The sequence below is a fragment of the Eleutherodactylus coqui genome, chromosome 1, assembly GCF_035609145.1.
Source record: "Eleutherodactylus coqui strain aEleCoq1 chromosome 1, aEleCoq1.hap1, whole genome shotgun sequence".
NCBI classification, from domain to species: domain Eukaryota; kingdom Metazoa; phylum Chordata; class Amphibia; order Anura; family Eleutherodactylidae; genus Eleutherodactylus; species Eleutherodactylus coqui.
In genome coordinates, this window is record NC_089837.1 from 470,856,008 (window position 1) to 470,876,744 (window position 20,737).

Here is a 20,737-nt window from a genome sequence, read left to right on the forward strand (position 1 = left end):
ACCCATTCAATCCTGCAGCCATGCAATACACATAAATCAAATGCATGCCACAAACAAGACACTGACAAGACATTAACACGAGACAGACATAGAATATTATGGAGGGGTCCTATTAATTCGGTGCCACTAAATGTACATATTAATTACAGTAGTTTTATCTTGTGAACACTTTATAACGTGTTTGTGTGATTTGTTCCATGTCTAACAAAACGTAGTAAAACTTTTCCTGTATTCTCTTTTATGAGTAGTTTAGGCCCCCTGCACAAGGCAGAGCTGGATCCTCCATTCTCTGTCACTATCTTTTCTTTACTACGGATGAACCCGGCAGCACACCGTCGCACATGCCCAGTGCAGATTTTTTCTTCCCGCACCATCGCTAAAAGTCGGAATCTGCGACCTGTCCGCAAAGTGCACTGCGGATGGGCTGCGGGTCAGACGGCTTCCATTCATTTCAATTGGAAAATGGAGCATCCTGCGATTTTTCCACCGCAAGCGAAAATCGCAATTGATTTTCACTCGTATGTAGGAAGCAGCAGGTCTCCATAGGAAGTAACAGGCGGCATTTGGTCAGGATTCGCAGTGCGGATGCCGACGTGGATTCTGCAGCAAATAGAGGCTTTACACACATCGGAGTCTCTGCTAGTCATATACGGTAGTAATTTATAGAAGCTTATAAACTTATGTTAGGATTAGTTCATTTACTTTAAAATGTTGGTTTACTGTTTATATGAAAACAATAACAGATATGTTGTAGTGAATTCTGCTTTATAAAGAGGGAAATGTAATACACTGTATTTATATGTCAGGAGTAGAAATGAGCGAGTATACTCGGTAAAGGCAAATGCTCGAGGGAGCATTGCCTTTATCGAGTACCTGCCCGCTCGAGATGAAATGTTCGGGTGACTACACCCCTTAATGTATTCACTGAGGGGTGTCATGAGTATTTTGACCCCAAAATTTCTTTTCAGGAATTAATTCAATTTAGAGGAGAAAAAATAAAATTTCATATTTTGCCAATCTGTCATTTTAAAGACATATTTTTTTATATAGTGCCCATGAAAATGAGGATTTACACCCCAAAATGGATACCACTGTTTCTCCCATGCTCCAAAATATACCCATTGTGACCCTAATCTTATGTGTGGATGCACAACGGGGCCCAAAACGAAAGGAGTAGTCGGTGGTTTTCAGAACATAAATTTACCTTAAAGGCGTTTTAGGCCCCATGGCACTTTTGTAGAGCTCTTGAGCGGCCAAAACCAAAGAGAACCCCCACAAGTGACCCCATTTTGAAAACTAGACCCTGTGATCTCAGCGGCACGTATGGGGGGTAAAAAGTGTCACTCTGTGAGTCTTCGTAAGCTTGCCGAGGTGCAGCGGTCTCACACAGAAGGCGCTCAACAAGCTGCTCCTGGAACTGCATGAAGGCAAGCGTTCCCAGGGCTTCTTGTAAACTACGTATTACAGGTAGCGGTCTGAATAACGCTGGGCTTACACAGACTTACGTAGGCCCGCAGCAGATCCCAGCTGTGAGCCCTGCGTACGGCCGCGTATTGTAATGCGCATAACTGCCTACTTACACAGGCGGTCATTCGATGACACAGGTACCCGCAGCCCGTACACAATGTAGTTGCGTATGGGCTGCGGGTATATCCGCAACCATAGAGCACAATGGGTTGCGGATATCCGCAGTAAAATAGAACCTGCTGCATTCTCTTTTCTGCGAGTGGATTACGCAATTCCAACCCACTAATGTGAGCGGAATTGTGTAATCCAATGCAAATGATCTGCGTATTACCGCAGATCAGACGCATGCAGAATCCGTAATTCCTATCCGGTCATATGAGACCGGCCTAAGGTAGATCGCTATCTTTTTATCACGTGACCGGCGACAGCTCAACAAGGTCACTGCTCCAGGCTCTCGGCGACCGTTGGTCGCTGGGAGTAAAGAGATTTTAAATTTTTCTGGGCTCCCCGACTCCTGCGCAGGTGCCCGGTGTTTTGCCAGTGGTCGCATGTGCAGAATCCGGGAAAGTTCATGGAGGAAGATCGCGTCGGGGTTCAAATACGGAGGCCTCCGGTAAAAAGTTTCATCTCCTCTCACCGATCGCATCGGTGAGGGGAGATGAAGCTTCACCTTTTTTTTTACTTTTACGTGATCGCCATTATCCATTGGATAACGGCGAACACGTGATCAGGAACCGCTCACTGCGGCTGTCCTTGAAATCTCCAGGCTCTCAGCTAAGTTTTGTAGCCAGAAGCAGGGAGATTTTTAAATTACCCTGGCAATCCACGGCTTTTGCGCATGCGTCTGTGTGCGCAGAAGCTGGGGTAAAGTCCACGGATAAATCCGGGGGCCTTAGGTACATCATTTAATCCTCCCTCACAGATATGATCCGTGGGGGGAGATGAAACGTAAGCTTTTTAAACTTTTTTTTTACTTTTTAAAACTTTTTTTTTTTTACTTTTTACATCTTTTTTTTTACTTTAAATGATCACTGTTATCCATTGGATAACAGTGATCATGTCCCCGGTGACATCCCTCTGCTCCTGGCTACACATGGCAGCCAGGAGCAGAGGGATTTTGAATTTCCCGGGGCTCGAGCCCCTCTGTGCACGCGCCCGATGATTGACATTGAGCGCGCATGCGCAGAAGGGGACCTCCGGTCCCCGGAGACCAGGACATCGCGGAGGACCCGAGGTGAGTAATTTCATCCCCCCTCATGGATCCAATCCATGAGGGGAGGTGAAATGGACACTTTTTAAAACTTTTTTAAAACTTTTTCGTGATTGCGCAGAAGAGCGGCGGCGGGTCTGGGAGGACCAGAGCTTCGGGGGACAACGCGGAGGAGGCGGGTGAGTAATTTCAGCTGCGCTGATGGATCCGATCCATCAGGGCAGCTGAATCTTTAACTTTTTTTGAAATTTTTTTCACTTTATTGCGATCGGCGCTATCCATTGGATAGTGCCGATCGCATTGCCGGGGAGGGGACTGCCCGCAGCCCAGGATGACAGCTCCATGCTGTCGGCTACCTGCGGGCACCGACTGCATGGAGCTGTCACGTCCTCAGCTAATAGGGCTTTAATCCTAAGAGGATGCATATTTCTACGTCCTCTAGGATTAAAGCCCACTTAGTGAGGACGTAGAATCACGATGGGGCCGTCACTAAGGGGTTAATTACATTAAGGCCTCATGCACACGGGGCAAATTAAACAGCAGATCCCGCGCTTGTCAGCTACGTGCCAAAATAAAATTGCAGCATGCTCTATTTTAGAGCGGAATACGCAGGGAAGGCTTCTATTGAAGTCAATGGAAGCCGTCCCTCCTGCAGCACTTCTGCAATGCGAATTGCGGAAGTGTCACGGATCCGCGTCATCGCCTGGGCGGCACATCCGCATACGGAAGAATAGATTTCTGACAGGTACGCAGGATCGCCGGGAGCAGGCACGGGAGGCCTTAAGGCTTTTACCCACTAGCATTCTATTTTTTCTTGCGCTTCGAGAATAAGTGAAAACACTCGCAGCGCAAGAAAAACGCTGCGATATCACTCAGTGTTTTCAATGGGGTTGGCAGCAGCAGCACTAGCCGCATTGAAACCATAGGGAGTATATCGCAGGGATGAAGGAATCCTCGGCCACGGCTGTCACAGCTGTGGCAGAAGTCAGCGATATTATACCATTGCTTTCAATTGGGTTGGCGCTGCTGCTGCCGACCCCATTGAAAGCAGTGGGTTGTAGGCAACTTCCGCAGCTTGATTTTCAGGGAAGGGTTTGAAATATAAGCCCTCCCCTGGAAATCATTCGTAAGTGGTGAAAAAAAAACTGTTCTCAAGCTCTTTCAGCAGGTGGGGATTTAAACATCCCCGCCTCCTGAAAGGGCTCTGCTGATTGGCTGAGCGCTCAGCCAATTACAAGCTGCGCTTAGCTATTCATCAATGATGTTTAAATCCCCGCCTACAACCCACTGTTTTCAAAGGTGTCGGAAGCAGCAGCAAAATTTTGTATATCCAAGCTGTAAACCAAGCAAGAGAGCAATGACTTTCAAGTCACCACAGATTTTCGAGCTGTATCTGTCGTACTTTTTCTTTTTTAAAAGCAGTTTCATGTTTTCGTAAGTCTCTTTACTTATTATTATTATTATTTTATTAATGTATATCCCAATACGTATACACAAAAATATAGTTTAACGAAAATGCTGTCACGCAAAAACCATGGGTGATGGAAAATTTCTGATTACATTTTTGAATTCAGCATGAAAATTTACATTAGAAACACCATCAATGTCTCTTGTGACAAAAATGGTGTTTACCAGTGTTATAAGATGTTAATAGGTCTAGGGTCAGATCCGGTTATACAGGCTTTTGAGGGGAACCTGCCCTAATTCCAGGAGAGTGAAGACCTGTGGAATGTGGTACAAGAGGCGCATTGTACATATTTTTACAAACACCTTTAGGGCTAGTTCACACGGGTATATGTGTATTTCGATCCATAAATATATAGAATATATAGATTCCCTATGTATTTTGCACGTAAAAATTGCGCAACTTATTTATGCGTGTAAAAAAGCTTGCAGAAGCACCCGCTGTATTAATGCACAAAGACACAGTAAATATGCAGGTTTCCAGCATATTCACTGCTCATTTACACTTCTATAGCCTATTTTGATATTTAATACACAGCAAAATAGGACATGCTGCATATTTTTTCACGCAACCGAAAATCACGTGAAAACCCTAATGTAAATCAATGGGGTCTTAGCTCAGCATATTGCCTGCATAATACATTGTGCAAATATGCCTGTGTGAACTAGCCCTTTTGTCCACATTCAGTGAATCCGCTGCTCAATTTCCCCCGTGTGCATGGGGCCTGAGTTAGAATAGAAGAACTTTAGTTCCTGTTGAACCTCTTTGTAAATTAGTGGGTCTTATAAATCGGTTGTATTTCCAATGCAGTGGTTTATTTTTTTATTTTTTTTGGGGGGGGGGGGGGATAAAGAAGAGGATAGGGGAAATCAAGGCATTCATCACCAGCGATTGTCATAGAATCATTGAATAGTAGAGTTGGAAGGAACCTCCAGGGTCATCGGGTCCAACCCCCTGCTTAATGCACTAAATCATTATCCACCCCTGTTGGAATACTTCCATTGAAGGAGAACTCACCACCTTCCATGGTAACCTATTCCACTCATTGATCACCCTCACTGTCAGAAAGTGTTTTCTAATATCTAATCTGTGTCTCATCCCTTTCAGTTTCCTCCCATTGCTTCTAGTTTTTCCTTGTGCAAATGAGAATAGGGCTGCAGTGACCGAGGAGCGGGCCAGGGCCTATCAGACAGTGAGGTAGAGTTTAGGCCTTGTCACGGTGCCTCTACCGTCTCCCACCGAGAGGGTAACTGGTGACACGTCCAAGGGCCGAGGGCAGGTTAATAAAGGGCTTCCATGGGGGGATTTCTGAGTGATGGAGTAAATCCACACATACATGGGTACTGTTTAAGATACAGCCTCCAGAAACAGACAGGCAACTAGTTGTTTTACTTAAAGGGGTTGTCTCGCGCCGAAACGGGTTTTTTTTGTTTTTTTTTGCATAGGCCCCCCGTTCGGCGCAGGACAAACACAAGGGATGTGTTAAAATTTAAAAAAATATATTACTTACCCGAATCCCCGCACTGTGACTTCTTCCTACTTCTTCCTTCTCCAAGATGGCCGCCGGGATCTTCACCCACGATGCACCGCGGGTCTTCTCCCATGGTGCACCGTGGGCTCTGTGCGGTCCATTGCCGATTCCAGCCTCCTGATTGGCTGGAATCGGCAACGTGACGGGGCGGAGCTACGCGATGATGCATAGAAGGGGCGGAGCCAGAACGCCGCTCGTGCCCGGACCGACCAGAAGGAGAAGACACTTCTGCGCAAGCGCGTCTAAAAAAGCAAGAAGACCCCGAAAGTGCATTAATATGCCCATACAGAAGTGCTGAACCCCACTTGCTTTCGCGAGACAACCCCTTTAACTTCAGAACAGAACATCTCGATTCCGTGTCTGTGGGTTGAAGGTACCCACAGACAGCTGCCTTGCACTGCTCTCTCTAAAAGAACTGTCGCGGCAAAAATATATGGCCGTCTAGGGAAAGCGGAGTGTACCTCGTGAATGACGTCATATGACCCATGCTACGGCGGTAGCCTGATGAGGGACAGCAGAGTGTACCCTGTGACTGAAGTCTAGGTGACCCGTGCAGTAGGGCTGCTCACACCTAGAGTTCAGTACGTCATATGACGGAGGAATTAAATGACAGAGCCCACACAGTTATGGATTCATCAAAGAATTCCCAACAAATCGATGTCGGGCATCTTTATTTATAGCCCCCTTACAATGGGGTGTCGCAGCATCATTGGACAATTAACTATGCAGTTTATTGGTTAGTTTCCAATCCAACATTTGTCATAGGTCAACTTAACCCTTCATTTGCATACCTTCCAGAATCTTCCAAGTCAGCAGTGAATAACCTCTTGATGGAGTGCTGAGGGGCCCAAGTAGCTCGAAGTTCTTATCTTATCAACACCATATGTGTTCCTTGTACTTTAGCTAAGCATGTGGTCGGCCATTTTGTGTAGTCCTTTTCATATGACTGTGGCGTAATATTAAATATTACTTATATACCCACATTTACATACATATAGGCACACATACATACATGTGCACCTTCATACACATACATATGCACATATATACATACATGTGTGTGTGTGTATATATATATATATATACATATATATATATATATATATATATATATATATATATATATATACACACATCCACATATCTGAACATTATTCTTTTATTCCTAGTGTGAGGAGTCAACCCCTCCCTTAGTATCTTGATATTCCTAGGGCCCCTTCAGCTAACATGTGGAAGCTTCTTGATATTCTTATCTCATCTAGACATATGTCCCTAGTTTGTGAAGTAACTTCTCCTGGTATATTTCAATGGTGTCTCTAATTGCGCAGTTTTAATTCATATAACAATTATAATACCTTAATTTCTATTACAGAACTCAGAACAGACTCTCCCCTCTCCCGTACAGACCCAGAACACATATTTCAAGCATCATCACATGACAGGCAAAAAGATACAAAACCAGACAGTCATCTCACATATCAGACACTTAACCCTTTCAGTGCTGTAGCTATGCAATGCAACATGAAAGACACTGGCAACATAATACCGAGCATACACAGTGGGTGATTTTGGTGTCATTAGATTTGTGACATCCTCACCACCGCCAGGAAATCATAAAATTTGAGTCTAATACATTGAGGTCTTATTCTCAGGGATGATTTTTTGCAGCAAAGTTACATGCATCAAAAAATCGTGTCTAATAGAACCAATGGTTTGCTATAGAAACCTTCAGATGAACGATTTGGAGCCACATCAAAAAAATCACACCAAAAATTTGGTGCAAGAGAAGTTATCCTGTAGGGGAGAATAAGGAATTCCTCCGTAGTGAGGAGAAAGTCGTTTCTCTGCAGGGGAGAAGAAGGAATTCGCCCGTAGTGAGGAAAGAGGGGTTTCCCCTGCAGGGGAGAAGACGGAATCACCCAGCAGCAGGGGAATTTCTTCTTCTCCCCTGCAGGGGAACCTTGGCATCAGCGCTGCTGGAGAATTTCTTCTTCTCCAGCCCTGCTGAGATGAAGGGGAGACCTGGGAAGAAAGGAGTTCGCCTTGGGCTTTCCTTCATCTCTTTCTCTCCTCCTGGGGCTGCAGCACTTTTTTGCTAAAACATGCAGCTAGCTTCTGCGTGATTTTGTAGCCTGTGTGAATGAGCCCTGAGTGACCTATCAAGCAATGTCAAAGTTCCTATGTTAAGTCTAGCAGCGCTGCTGTGCTTCAGCAAACAGCGCTCCTAAAGAGAGTCAGGATTCCTTCACAGTGGCGAAGGCGATATCGGGCCATGAATCACGACCCGATATCATTCTTGCAACCCATACTGAAACCCCTGAATGTGAGGAGTTTGCACATGTATACCAGAATGTATGCATGTTGAAAAATGCACAGAAACTGCAGACACATTCCTGGATGCCCCATAGACTCCTATGGGAGCTGGAAAAAAGGGAGGGGGAGGGAGTTTAGCAGCGTCCAACGCAGGAGAATAGCTTACAAGTGCCGCTATTTAGGCATTAGTACTTATTCCAAGGATTTATGCCAAGCGAGGGATTTCCAGGGCTGCGGCGTATTTTTTCACTAATACATCACACCCGGCCGTGTAAATGAACAAGAAACCGCTAAATAAGCTTGAAACTTGATTGTGTTTTTCTTCATTCACACGAATGTGCAAAAGAGCCCTTAAACTGCAAGTCGTGCGGCCAACATACTGAATTTGACACAAGACATAAGTATGACAGCTTTCTCCTTTCAGACTACCGGCACACCACAGTGGGTGTGGTTTATTCCAAAAACTGCTAATTACACTCATTCTCTATGACATCTTGCCAGATACTCACTCCAGTAGTCTGTAAGGCAGGGTCTGGATGCAATCCATGTGAAGGGTGAGCGCAGCAAGAAGAAGCATCTAGATAAATGCTCTTTGGTTTCTGTAGTTCGCATTGGACTTTCCATAGGCACCTGGAAGGACTGTAAGTACTGTTTGATGTATGTTTAGGGATCTGACAACTGGGGGAAAGCCCTTCATCATCATTAATTGTGTATTCTTATACAAGGCAAAAAGGAAGCTCTGTACATATTAATGACAGAAGTTTTATGTTGTGATGACATTATTATAGGTTTCGTGTGATTTGTTCCATGTCTAACAAAACTTACAAAAACTTTTCCTGTATTCACTTATCTGAGTAGTTTCTCACAGTCTCAAACTGCTGGTCATATAGTCACTTATAGAAGTTTATAAGGAGGGAAATGTGATATACTGTATTTATATGTCAGGAGTAATGTGTGCATATACAGTGTATGTATACTTACTGTATTTTTGTTACATTCAGTTATTATTTAAGGGTTTTTTTTCAAGTAAGAAGGGAAAAGATAGCGAGAAGAAAAGAAGATACACACATCACGGATTCATCATAATTGCAGTCAGATGTGATGTGATGCAATGTGATCCTGCTGTAACCCCATGCCTAACACTAACCCTCACCCTAACCCCTCCAGCCAGAAGCTTAACCCTAAGGCCTCATGTCCACGGGCAAAAGAAGAATTAAAATCCGCAGCGGATTTTAACTCTTCTCCCGCACGCGGATCCGCACCCCATAGGGATGCATTGACCAGCCGTGGGTAGATAAATACCCGCTGATGGTCAATAAAAGGGATTTTAAAAAAAATGGAGCATGAAAAAATCTGGACCATGCTCCATTTTCGTGCGGGTCTCCCGCGGGGATGGCTCCCGCGGGCTTCTATTGAAGCCTATGGAAGCCGTCCAGATCTGCGGGAGACCTAAAATAGGAATTTAAAAGAATTAACTCACCCGCAGTGGACCGGGAAGGTCTTCTCTTCCTCACGGCCGGATCTCTCTTGCTTCGGCTTGGCGGATGTGCCCGGCGCATGCGCGCGGCACGTCGGCGACGTGCCGCTGGCGTGACGAGTTCATCTGCCGGACGAAAAAGAAGATCCGGCCGTGAGGAAGAGAAGACCTTCCCGGTCCGCTGCGGGTGAGTTAATTCTTTTAAATTCCGATTTTAAGCGCTCATGTCCGCGGGCCAGGAGGGACCCGCTGCAGATTCTCCATAGAGAATCCGGAGCGGGCCTGATTTTCCCCGTGGACAAGAGGCCTAAGCCTTCCACCCCACAGCCTAACCCTAATCCTACCACCCTGCAGCCTAATTCTAACCCTTCTACCCCACAGCCTAGCCCTTCCACCCCGCAGCCTAACCCTAACTCTTCCACCCCGCAGCCTAACCCTTTCACCCAGCAGCCTAACTCTAATCTCCTCCCAGTGCCATAACCTGAAGCCTCCAGGCAGCACATAACTCTGGCCACTGACTGCAGCCCCCCGGTGATGGATCGTACATGCCACAGGGGCTTGTACAGCTGTCGGGCTGGCCCTTCCCACTACTGTACCCAGCCTACACTTGTCTCCACCCCATACTTCCGGTGGAGACAAGATACACCATTACCCGTGATTTTGAGGGAAACCTACCCTACAGTCTGAGGACTCCTTCACACGAGCATATGCATTTTTACATTCACACATGTGCACCGTTAATTCGCATGTATGGACGACTTTTCGTGATCAAGTTCTGAGCCTAATTAGCGTTTTCTCATCCATTCACACATCCGGGTGTGATGTATTAGCAAAAAAATATACTGCAGCCCGGAAATCCCTCACTTGGCATAAATCCTCGGAATGACTTCTAATGCCTATATAGAGGCACCTGTAAGCATTTCCCTGCGTTGGATGCTGCTAATCTGCCTCCCCCTCTTTATTTCCCAGCTGCCATAGTTGTCTATGGGAGCTGCCAGCGTATATGGGTCGAAAGATAGAGCCAGAACTATCTTTTCGGGCCATGCATTAAAGCGCCCCTCGAAATTGGTAGCGTATTTTCAATTTTTTCATGCTAGGCAGCGCAAAATCACCCATGTGAACAAGTGCATTAGAATCCAATGCCTCAGGTGGGCGCATTTTTCAGCCGGGTGTGAAAACGTGGCTACGTAGCCGCGTAAAAACGCTTCTGTGAACTGAGCCCAAGTCTGATTCCAGGAAACTTCCAGGAAACAATGCTTGAAAAAGTCCTCTGTGAAGGACAATGTTGCAAGCTCCAATATATGCATGGAGTTCTTCTTTTAAAAGCAATAAAGATGTCGTTTGGATTTTTTACCATTTGAAGATCGCTTAAGGATTTCTTGAGAAAGTTCCATGGAGTGCTGCTTACACCTTTCCATTCACCTGATATTCCAAGGGACCTTGAAAGTCCAGGTCCACTGGTAAGCGTGCACCCTCTAGCTTCAAGCTTTCTTTACTACATATATCTCCCCCACTCGTGTGGTGATTTGGTGTGCTGCTGAAACTGTGTATCCCCCTCACAGGACCAGGGATGCTATACACATAGACAATGGTCAGACATTTAGCCGTGTGATGGCAGAATCGGTATGACTGCAGGAGCGGTTTATGACGGCTAGCAGGGATTGCAGTCAGTAGGTCAGGGAGCATGTTATCAGGCGGAGTACAGAGGGGTTTGTTTAGGGAATTCGGTATGCCTCCCTGAAGAGGTGCGTTTTTAGAGCATGCCTGAAGTTCTGCGAGTCCTGGATTGCTCGGGTAGCCTTTGGTAGTGCGTTCCAGAGGAGCGGTGCTGCTCTGGAGAAGTCTTGGAGGCGGGAATGAGAAGTTCGAATTAAAGGGGCGCTCAATCTGGTTTCGTTAGCAGAGCGGAGAGCCCGGGCTGGTTGATGGATTGAATTGAGGGAGGCGATATAGGGGGGCGCTGCACTGTGGAGGGCTTTGTGGATGAAGGTGGCGAGACATTGACATTCCGCCATGCCCCTCCCCACAAGTACATTGACAGCCCCCCTCAAGTACATTGACAGCAGACAACCCCTTCCTCCCCTAAGTGTTATACTCACCCTCCTGCTGGATTGAATTCACCCTCCTGCCAGATTGCTGCGCGTTCCCCAGCCTGTAGGTGCTACTGCACATGCGCAAAGTACCAGGCGCGTGCCCACGGCCCAAGCAGCGCTACTGCGCATGCACGAAGATCCAAAGGCTAGTCAACAAACCTGGGCCCCGATTTGCGCATGCCATACGAATGGAGAAGAAAGAAGAATGCAAAAGTCGGATCCCAAGCAACAGAATCGTCAACACATGGTGGGGGCGCCCCTGTAGGTAAGTATATAACTTCTGTATGGCCAATTTACAATGCACAATGTATATGACAAAGTGCATTGTAATGGCCATACAGAAGTCATTACATTTACTTGTCACGGCGGGACAATCCCTTTAACAGTTTATGCAAAATGATCGCTCAAAGCTGTCACTTGAGCGATCATTGCTCCGTGTAGATGGGCCTTCAGACAGATCACTGCGGAGTATAACCTTCTAAATATTCTGCAGAAGTGCAAAGAACTAGTGATGATGTCACCTGCTCATGTGCTCTTTTAGAGGATAGTTGTTCAGTGTAAATTGGGCATAAGGAGGAGCCGTCTTATCAGCCGAGAAGACAGCTCTGTTCTCAGACACTGTACTTGAGAAAGCAGATGCGAAACGTGCGTTGGGGCTCAGGATACAGGTCTTGACTGGCATGTGGTAACAACTTTGTATTTATATTTTGTGTGATCAGCCAGTTTTAATTTATTGCTTTGTTTGTCTGACTTATATTATGTATGACTTAAGCCCCCGGCACACTCCTGAAAATTCTGCAGCGGGATTTCCCACCTGCATAGGATTGTATTGCAAAACGCAATCCTATGCACACAGCCGCGATTATTATCACTCAAATTCGGTCATTTGAATGATGGGTCGTTAAGTGTGATGGGCATTAAGGGCTTATTCACACAAGTGTATATCGGCCCCTGTTTTCACGGTCGGCCAATAAATGCGACCATGTGATGCATTGGATTCCAATGCGCCAGTTCAGATGGCTCTGCTAAACTCCCTCCACCTTCCCTCCTCCTCTCTGCCCTTTGCCAACTACCAGCAAGGGGAGGGGGCGGAGAGGGAGTTTAACATACTAGCTCCTGCCCCATCCCTCCCCTTGCCGACAGCCGGTGAGGAACGGAGACGGGGAGAAAGTTTAGCAGACCTAAACTCTCTCTTCCCGGCCGACGGTATTTCCCAGGTTCAGCATATACTCGCCAAACTCGGGTCATCTGAACGGGCGCACAAATGGGAGATGCAGCCGTGACTTATTCATAGCTGCCTCCCGCTCATACGATTTTCGGCCATGCTGTGGCCGTGACTCTGTTGACCGAAAGTCACAGCACCCGTGTGAAGGAGCCCTAAGGATGAAATATAGTATGCTAGTATGCAAAGAGTCATTTTGGCATACATTAGAGCAGCAGTTGACTTACTCTTCTCATTACCATAGTTTCAGTCAATTCTATTTCCTTTCCCGCATGTTTAGCGCCATTTTCTAGCCAATAGACTTGCAGGGAAGGCATTACCACTTCTTGCTGTGACATGCCAGCCCTCTCCCCCCCCCCCCCACACAGCAGTGAGTGGCTGGGCCGATCAGGTGACTGCCGAGTACTTAAACTGGTCCCGCCCGCGGCTCGCCTCAGACACATGCTGGCAGAGGCTAGGGAAAGTGCTGCTGCTTATACAGGGATAGTGTTAGTGTAGGATCCTGTCTTCAAGAACCCCTACGGTCTTTCTTAGGGCTACTCTTCATAGTGTGCATTACTATTGTGGCTGGCTGGGAGCAGTAGTGCACCAATTTTTTTTTTTAACCATCTCGGGCTGTGCAGGCCATTTCAGTTATAGCGTTCTCAGTCTGCAGTGTATTATGCAGAGTTTAGGGACAGAGCTGCCTATGTAGGGAGAGTTATACAGTCCTCTTGATCCTCTGTACAAGAAACCCTACGGACCTTCTTAGGGCTACATCAGTTTTTGTATTACACATCTAGGCCTGCTTCCAGCCTTTCAGTAATAGCTTTCTCAGCCTGCTGTGTCGTACAACCAGCTCTCACCGTGAAATTGCTCTCTAATATTTCCTAGCCTACTTCTATAGAGAAAGTTATACAGTCCTCCTGATCCTCTGTACAAGAAACCCAACGGTCCTTCTTAGAGCTACATCTGACCGTGTGCATTATAGTTGTGGCTTGCTGGGAGTAGTAGTGCATCAATTTTTGTATTATGCATTTGGGCCTGTTCCCAGCCTTTCAGTAATAGCTTTCTCAGCCTGCAGTACTGTACAACCAGCTCTCACCGTGAAACTGCACTCTAACATTTCCTAGCCTACTGCAAACTACTTCAGTTATACCGTTCTGTGTCTGCAGTGCATTAGACAGAGGTCTCACAGCTAAACAGTACTGTAATATCTCCTGGGCCACTGCAAAGTATTGCAGCTCTGCCATGGTGTAGAGCAACTCACAATACCCTTTCCTTGGTGGGGTTGAGATAACCGCAGTTACCAGCACTATCCACTGGCTTTAGAGTCTTCTCCCACTCCATACAGCCTCTATTATCTACAAGTCTCTGCGAGCCATAAATTACCCCTAGGCAGGGGCGTAACTATAGAGGGTGCAGGGGATGCGGTTGCACCCGTGCCCAGGAGCCTTAGCGGGCCCATAAGGCCCCTCTTCTCCCTATAGGGAGCCCAGTACTATGAATAAAGCGTTATAGTTGAGGGCCCCGTTACAGGTTTTGTATTGGGGCCCAGGAGCTTCAAGTTACGCCTCTGCCCCTAGGTATCAGCCCAAGACAGTGGGTTAATTTTTTCAAGTCACAGCATAAAGCCTCCGCTATCTCCAAGTCTCTGTGTGCGGTGAATTAAGCCACAGTTGTCAGTGCTGTACAGTGGGGTAATTTATTTGGGCCCTGTTCTATTATTAATTCGCCGTGATGAGGAGTAGGGGTAAGGGTCGAGGACGTAGATGTCCAAGTGAGGGTGTGGGCACAGGCTGAGTTCCTGAGCATGGTGAATCTGTTGCGTCCAATGAACGTGCAACCTCAATTACATAAATGAAAGGCACAACCGTGCAAAGAAAACACAAACTAAATGGGGGAATTCTCTCCCTATACTCCCCTAGCCGGGGAGGGGGCCCTGCCTGCTCGGCAGACCGACCGCGCTGATAAGTGCGAGCCTGCATGCGTGCCTGGGCCACTGACCAGTCCCTAACTGGGAGCCATGGCACAAAACAAAAGAAGAAACTAAACCAAACCAAACAGTAAAGAACTTAGCTTAAAATGAAGAGCTTCCACCACACTGTGTTGCTCCGACGCTGTCCAACATAGGACTGAAGTGATTGACCAGCACCGGGGTCAATGCTAGCACAGTTTAAATAGGAGCTGAGCTAGTCAGCACCAGGTGCTGAATGACATCACTCTTGCCACTACTACACCCCTCAGCTCCAGGAGAGGTAGGAATACTGCTAAATCCTGGTCTGGCCTGAAAGCAAGGTGGGAACCTCAAAACGGCTGCAACAGTACCTCCCCTTCAAGGAGGGGCCCCAGGACCCTTAAGCTCAGGACGACCAGGGTTTGATCTGTGAAATTTTTTGACTCGACAGGAGTCCAAAATGTGACTTATTACCAACTGCTCCTCCCCATCCGCTAGCACAGGAGCCGGGGGTGGAGGGTCATTCCCAGGATCGATGAATCTTTTGAGCAGAGATTTGTGGAAAACATTGTTAATTTTCATCGCACTGGGAATTTCTAACCGAAAAGCAACCGCGTTACTCTTTTCAGTTATTTTAAATGGACCTATAAATCGCGAGCCAAGTTTAGCGGACGGTTGTTTGAGTATTATAACTCTGGTAGACAACCAAAACAAGCCTCCAACACGGAATTCCGCCCCCTCTGAGCGGTGACTGTTAGCAACTCGCTTTCTCCGCCGAACTGCTCGCCGTAACTCTCTCTGGAACTCGGCAATAATAGGCCCAGAAGAATCTGGCTGCCCCAGTGCCGGAGCAGTAGCAACACACTTCTTCAATTTCTGAACCCTCTCAGGATCCATCTTAAAACCCTCTTGGGAATAATCTTTGAGCGTCAGTCTCTCAGGAGGGGATATGCGGCTCCTGGAGAACTCATAGTCAGGGCGGAGTTTAATTGCACAATCATTCTGTCTGAGCGGAGGCCATCTGTCTGCCCCCTCTGGGGAAAACATATCAGAGAGGTCAGCGATGACTTCCGGCAGCTCTTCTGCCTGAATAGAAGCTAGATCGATCGACAGAAATGCAACCAGACAAACAACCAGGTCTCCATTTAACAATGTCCCCCTTCTCCCCGTCTACTACCGGGTTGTGTAGACGTAGCCAAGGCAGCCCCAAGACTACTTGCGAAGGGAGGGATTCTATGACATATAATGTTATAATCTCCATGTGAAACAGCCCAATTTTTAAACGGACGTTAGGCACACAAAACCTCAGACTTCTCTGCGATAGTGGAGCAGCATCAATGGCAGATACTGAAATGGGAGACTCCAGAGCCTTCATCTCTAAGCCTAAACGTTTGATCGTCTCCCGATGAATTAAGTTAATGCTAGCTCCACAATCCAGAAGGACTCTTATGGGACTGCCCACTCTGTCACAAAGGATCTCCGCAGGAAGCACCAGTCTGGAGGGTGATATCCAAGCAATTTAATGGCCTAGAGGGGTCCCCTCAGTAATCTCCCGGTCATCAAGTCCTGGCTGGCAATTATGACGGGGACAACACTGAGCCATGCGACCAATGCGGTTACAGGAAAAGCATCGACCTTTACACTGTACTTTGTTCCCATTCCTAGCCCTGGCAGCCAGAAACCCCAACTGCATGGGCTCCTCCACATCCGCAGGTAAGAAGCCAGAATCTATTGAGAGTTCCTGATGTCTCTCCCTGATCCATCTCCCAGCTTTAATAGCCAGAAACATGGCCTCATCAAGACTGCGGGGTACTGGATAACCTACCAGTACATTCTTGATTTTATTGGATAGATCCCACTGGAACTGGCTCTTTAAATCAGGGTCATTCCACTGGGTTTCGGCTGCCCAACGTCAAAACCCAGCACAATAATCTTCGACAGAGGAGTCTGCCTATCGTAAACGTCTGATATTCTCTTCAGCCACCAATATCTTGTCTGGGTCGTCATAGATAAGACCCAATGCAGCAAAAAAGTCATCCACCAAGTCCAAGGCCTCAGACGTTGGGGGCAATGAAAAAGCCCATGCCTGTGGCGCCCCCTGCAGTCTGGACATGACAATGCCCACCCTCTGGGCGTCGTCCCCTGAAGACACAGGACGCAGTCTGAAATAGAGCTTACAGGCATCCCGAAAGGATCCGAATTTCTGCCTATCACCAGAAAATCGGTCAGGTAGCTCAATTTTTGGTTCCTTGCTGGGAACCTGCAGTGCAAGTTGTCGCTGTTTAATCTTTAACCTCCGCAGCCAGCGTGCCAAGCTGGTGTGACAAAACCTCAAGGGGATCCATATTAACTGTACAGAATCTCCCTGAGTAGGTAAGGGCTGGTCAATCTCTTGTGTCCAATGAACGTGCAACCTCAATAACATAAATGAAAGGCACAACCATGCAAAGAAAACACAAACTAAATGGGGGAATTCTCTCCCTATACTTCCCTAGCCCGGAAGGGGGCCCTGCCTGCTCGGCAGACCGACCGCGCTGATAAGTGCGAGCCTGCACGTGTGCCTGGGCCACTGACCAGTCCCTAACTGGGAGCCCTAGCACAAAACAAAAGAAGAAACAAAACCAAACCAAACAGTAAAGAACTTAGCCTAAAATGAAGAGCTTCCACCACACTGTGTTGCTCCGACGCTGTCCAACGTAGGACTGAAGTGATTGACCAGCACCGGGGTCAATGCTAGCACAGTTTAAATAGGAGCTGAGCTAGTCCGCACCAGGTGCTGAATGACATCACTCTTGCCACTACTACACGCCTCAGCTCCAGGAGAGGTAGGAATGCTGCTAAACCCTGGTCTGGCCTGAAAGCAAGGTGGGAACCTCAAAATGTCTGCAACAGTACCTCCCCTTCTAGGAGAGGCCCCAGGACCCTTAAGCTCAGGATGACCAGGGTTTGATCTGTGAAATTTTTTGACTCGACAGGAGTCCAAAATGTAACTTATTACCAACTGCTCCTCCCCATCCGCTAGCACAGGAGCCGGGGGTGGAGGGTCATTCCCAGGATCGATGAATCTTTTGAGCAGAGATTTGTGGAAAACATTGTTAATTTTCATCGTACTGGGAATTTCTAACCGAAAAGCAACCGCGTTACTCTTTTCAGTTATTTTAAATGGACCTATAAATCGCGAGCCAAGTTTAGCGGACGGTTGTTTGGGTATTATAACTCTGGTAGACAACCAAACCAAGCCTCCAATACGGAATTCCGCCCCCTCTGAGCGGTGACTGTTAGCAACTCGCTTTCTCCACCGAACTGCTCGCGGTAACTCTCTCTGGACCTCGGCAATAATAGGCCCAGAAGAATCTGGCTGCCCCAGTGCCGGAGCAGTAGCAACACACTTCTTCAATTTCTGAACCCAATTTCTCCCTAACTGGGAGCCCAAGCACAAAACAAAAGAAGAAACAAAACCAAACCAAACAGTAAAGAACTTAGCTTAAAATGCAGAGCTTCCACCACACTGTGTGTCTCCAACGCTGTCCAACATAGGACTGAAGTGATTGACCAGCACCGGGTTCAATGCTAGCATAGTTTAAATAGGAGCTGCGCTAGTCAGCACCAGGTGCTGAATGACATCACTCTTGCCACTACCACACCCCTCAGCTCCAGGAGAGGTAGGAATGCTGCTAAACCCTGGTCTGGCCTGAAAGCAAGGTGGGAAACGCAAAACGGCTGCAACAGAATCACAGCCAACTGCTGCAGGATTAGGAGAGAGGCAGGTTTCTGGGCTCCCCAGTTTCATATCACAATTTACGGGTCCGCGTGGTAGACCTTTATTACAAACAGAGCAGTGTGAGCAGGTCCTGTCATGGATGGCAGAAACCGTGTCCAGCAATGTATCAACCACCCAGTCTTCTACGCAGTCCACTACTTCCGGCCTAGGGACTGCAACTCTGAATCCTGTGGCTGCTCCTCCTTCCTCCCAGCCTCCTCACTCCATGAAAATGACATATTCTGAGCAGGCAGACTCCCAGGAACTGTTCTCGGGTCCCTGTCATGAGTGGGAAAAAATGGCTCCCCTCTCACCTAAGGAGTTTGTCGTGACCGATGCCCAATCTTTGGAAAGTTCCTGGAGTCCGAGTGATGAGGCTGGGGACTTCCGGCAACTGTCTCAAGAGCTCTTTGTGGATGAGGATGATGAGACACAGTTGTCTGTCAGTGAGGTAGTAGTAAGGGCAGTAAGTCCGAGGACAGCGCTAGTGGTAGAAGACACAGTTCCAAGGGCCAAGTAGCAGGGGAGGCGCGGGAATCCAGCAGCATGTCCAGCACAGCCAGGGGAACACTCTCCAAGGCCTTTGCCAGCTTTATGGCTCCCCAGCAAGACTGTGTCACCACTCCCCAGTCAAGGCGGAGTCGGAGGGAGCACTGTAGAAAGATGGAGAGGGAGTACGTAGCTGATTGTACCACTGTCCTCCGTGATGCCTCTGCTCCATACAACTATTGGGTGTCAAAACTGGACACATGGCACGAACTTGCACTGTACGCCCTGGAGGTGCTCGCCTGCCCTGCCGCTAGCGTCTTGTCAGAGAGGATGTTTAGTGCAGCTGGGGGAAGCATCACGAATAAGCGTACCCGCCTGTAAACTGCCAGTGCCGAAATGCTTACACTCATAAAGATGAACAAAGGCTGAATTTCCCCAGACTTCTCTTCTCCACCGGCGGAAAGAAGGGGAACCTAATGATTCTTTTCACTGCAACAGGAGAAAACTGCATCCTCTATCACCACCAAAAAAGGGGGAATTAGGTTTGTCAATCACTCTCGGATATTATTACTCCTCCTCCTCCTCCTAAAACAGCATGTCATCACGCTTAACTGCTAATTTTTCTGAGGCCCAAAAGGCTCTGTTTAAAAGTTTTTTACAATTTTTCAAGATTTCAAAAGTATTGATACTTTAACAGAAAAAAAATTTTTTCACAGGGCTGCCTCCAGGCTCTGTTACTAATTAAGCAACAGCGAGCTATCACTTTAAAAAATGTTTATGGGTTTAACCTGCCCTCTTGGTTGAGCAATTTTTAAGGGTAGCACATGTACTCTTGGTACACCAATTTTTCTGGCCCTCGCCTATACTGTTATATAATTTTTCCGGCCTTCGCCAAACTCTTAGTACACCAATGTTTCAGGGGTTCGCCTACACTCTTGCTACAGAAATGTTACTAGCCCTATCACAGTGGTGACTTTAGAATAAAAATATTAATTTTATTAGACAAATATTAAAATATAACACGTAGGGGCACGACACATGAAACAAAGTAAAGGACGTGGTGTAAAACCATCAAAACACACAATAAACAGTTGCTGAAGGTAAATGCCCAATAACGCAGTTGTTGTGTATATGCGTTATGCCATGTGGAAACCTTGAGACCACTAAATTTCTTGTCCCACCTATTAGTAATGATGGTAGGAAGGTGGGAACAAGATAATAAATTAACCAGCCGGATACGTGGAAATGGATTATTTCCGGTTGCTAGTTGGTCTCTCACTGATTGTTGGTGTTGTATATTCCAAACACCATCAGTGGGTTTCGTTTCTGCAACTTGTGTGAAAGTTTCTTCACAATTATAACCGAGGGGGGTTGGTTACAACATTTCGATTCTTTGTATCATAAAGACTCGAAGTTTTGGTCCTAACTATGAGAAGTATCTCCAGAGGGTTTTGAGTGAGATACAAAAAAAATCCTCTTATGAGAGAGTTCTCAAGGACGTTACAGAACTTCCCCTCTGTTAGTAAGGGTCATTATTTATAGCCCCAAAAAATTCCAATTCCCGTTTTCTGCTCTATTTCTCATTAATTTTCTGCTCAACGCGTTTCACCACTTGATTGCGTGGATCATCAGGAGCATTGTAGGTTTTGAGATTGTAATAATATGGACACGATTATAAGGTCTAGATAGACTGAGTGGTGAAGAAACGAGTGTCCTGATTTTTAGAGGAACAACTGTCTCGGCAGATAAATCGAGGGTAGGACAGAGTCTAAAG

At 46.9% G+C, this 20,737-nt stretch overlaps 1 protein-coding gene across 2 annotated transcripts in view; it reads left to right on the forward strand.

The window, feature by feature from the left end:
- Positions 1-20,737, forward strand: part of LOC136585593 (glycoprotein-N-acetylgalactosamine 3-beta-galactosyltransferase 1-A-like) — a 75,232-nt gene that overhangs the window by 7,061 nt on the left and 47,434 nt on the right. Inside the window, exon 1 of one of the 2 annotated variants that reach the window (XM_066584402.1) lies at positions 8,494-8,627. The exons of the other annotated variant lie outside the window; for it this stretch is intronic. The gene's annotated coding sequence lies outside the window, so the exon portion shown is untranslated. Of the gene's footprint in view, positions 1-8,493; positions 8,628-20,737 lie in introns of those variants that run through there. 2 annotated transcript variants of the gene reach the window in all.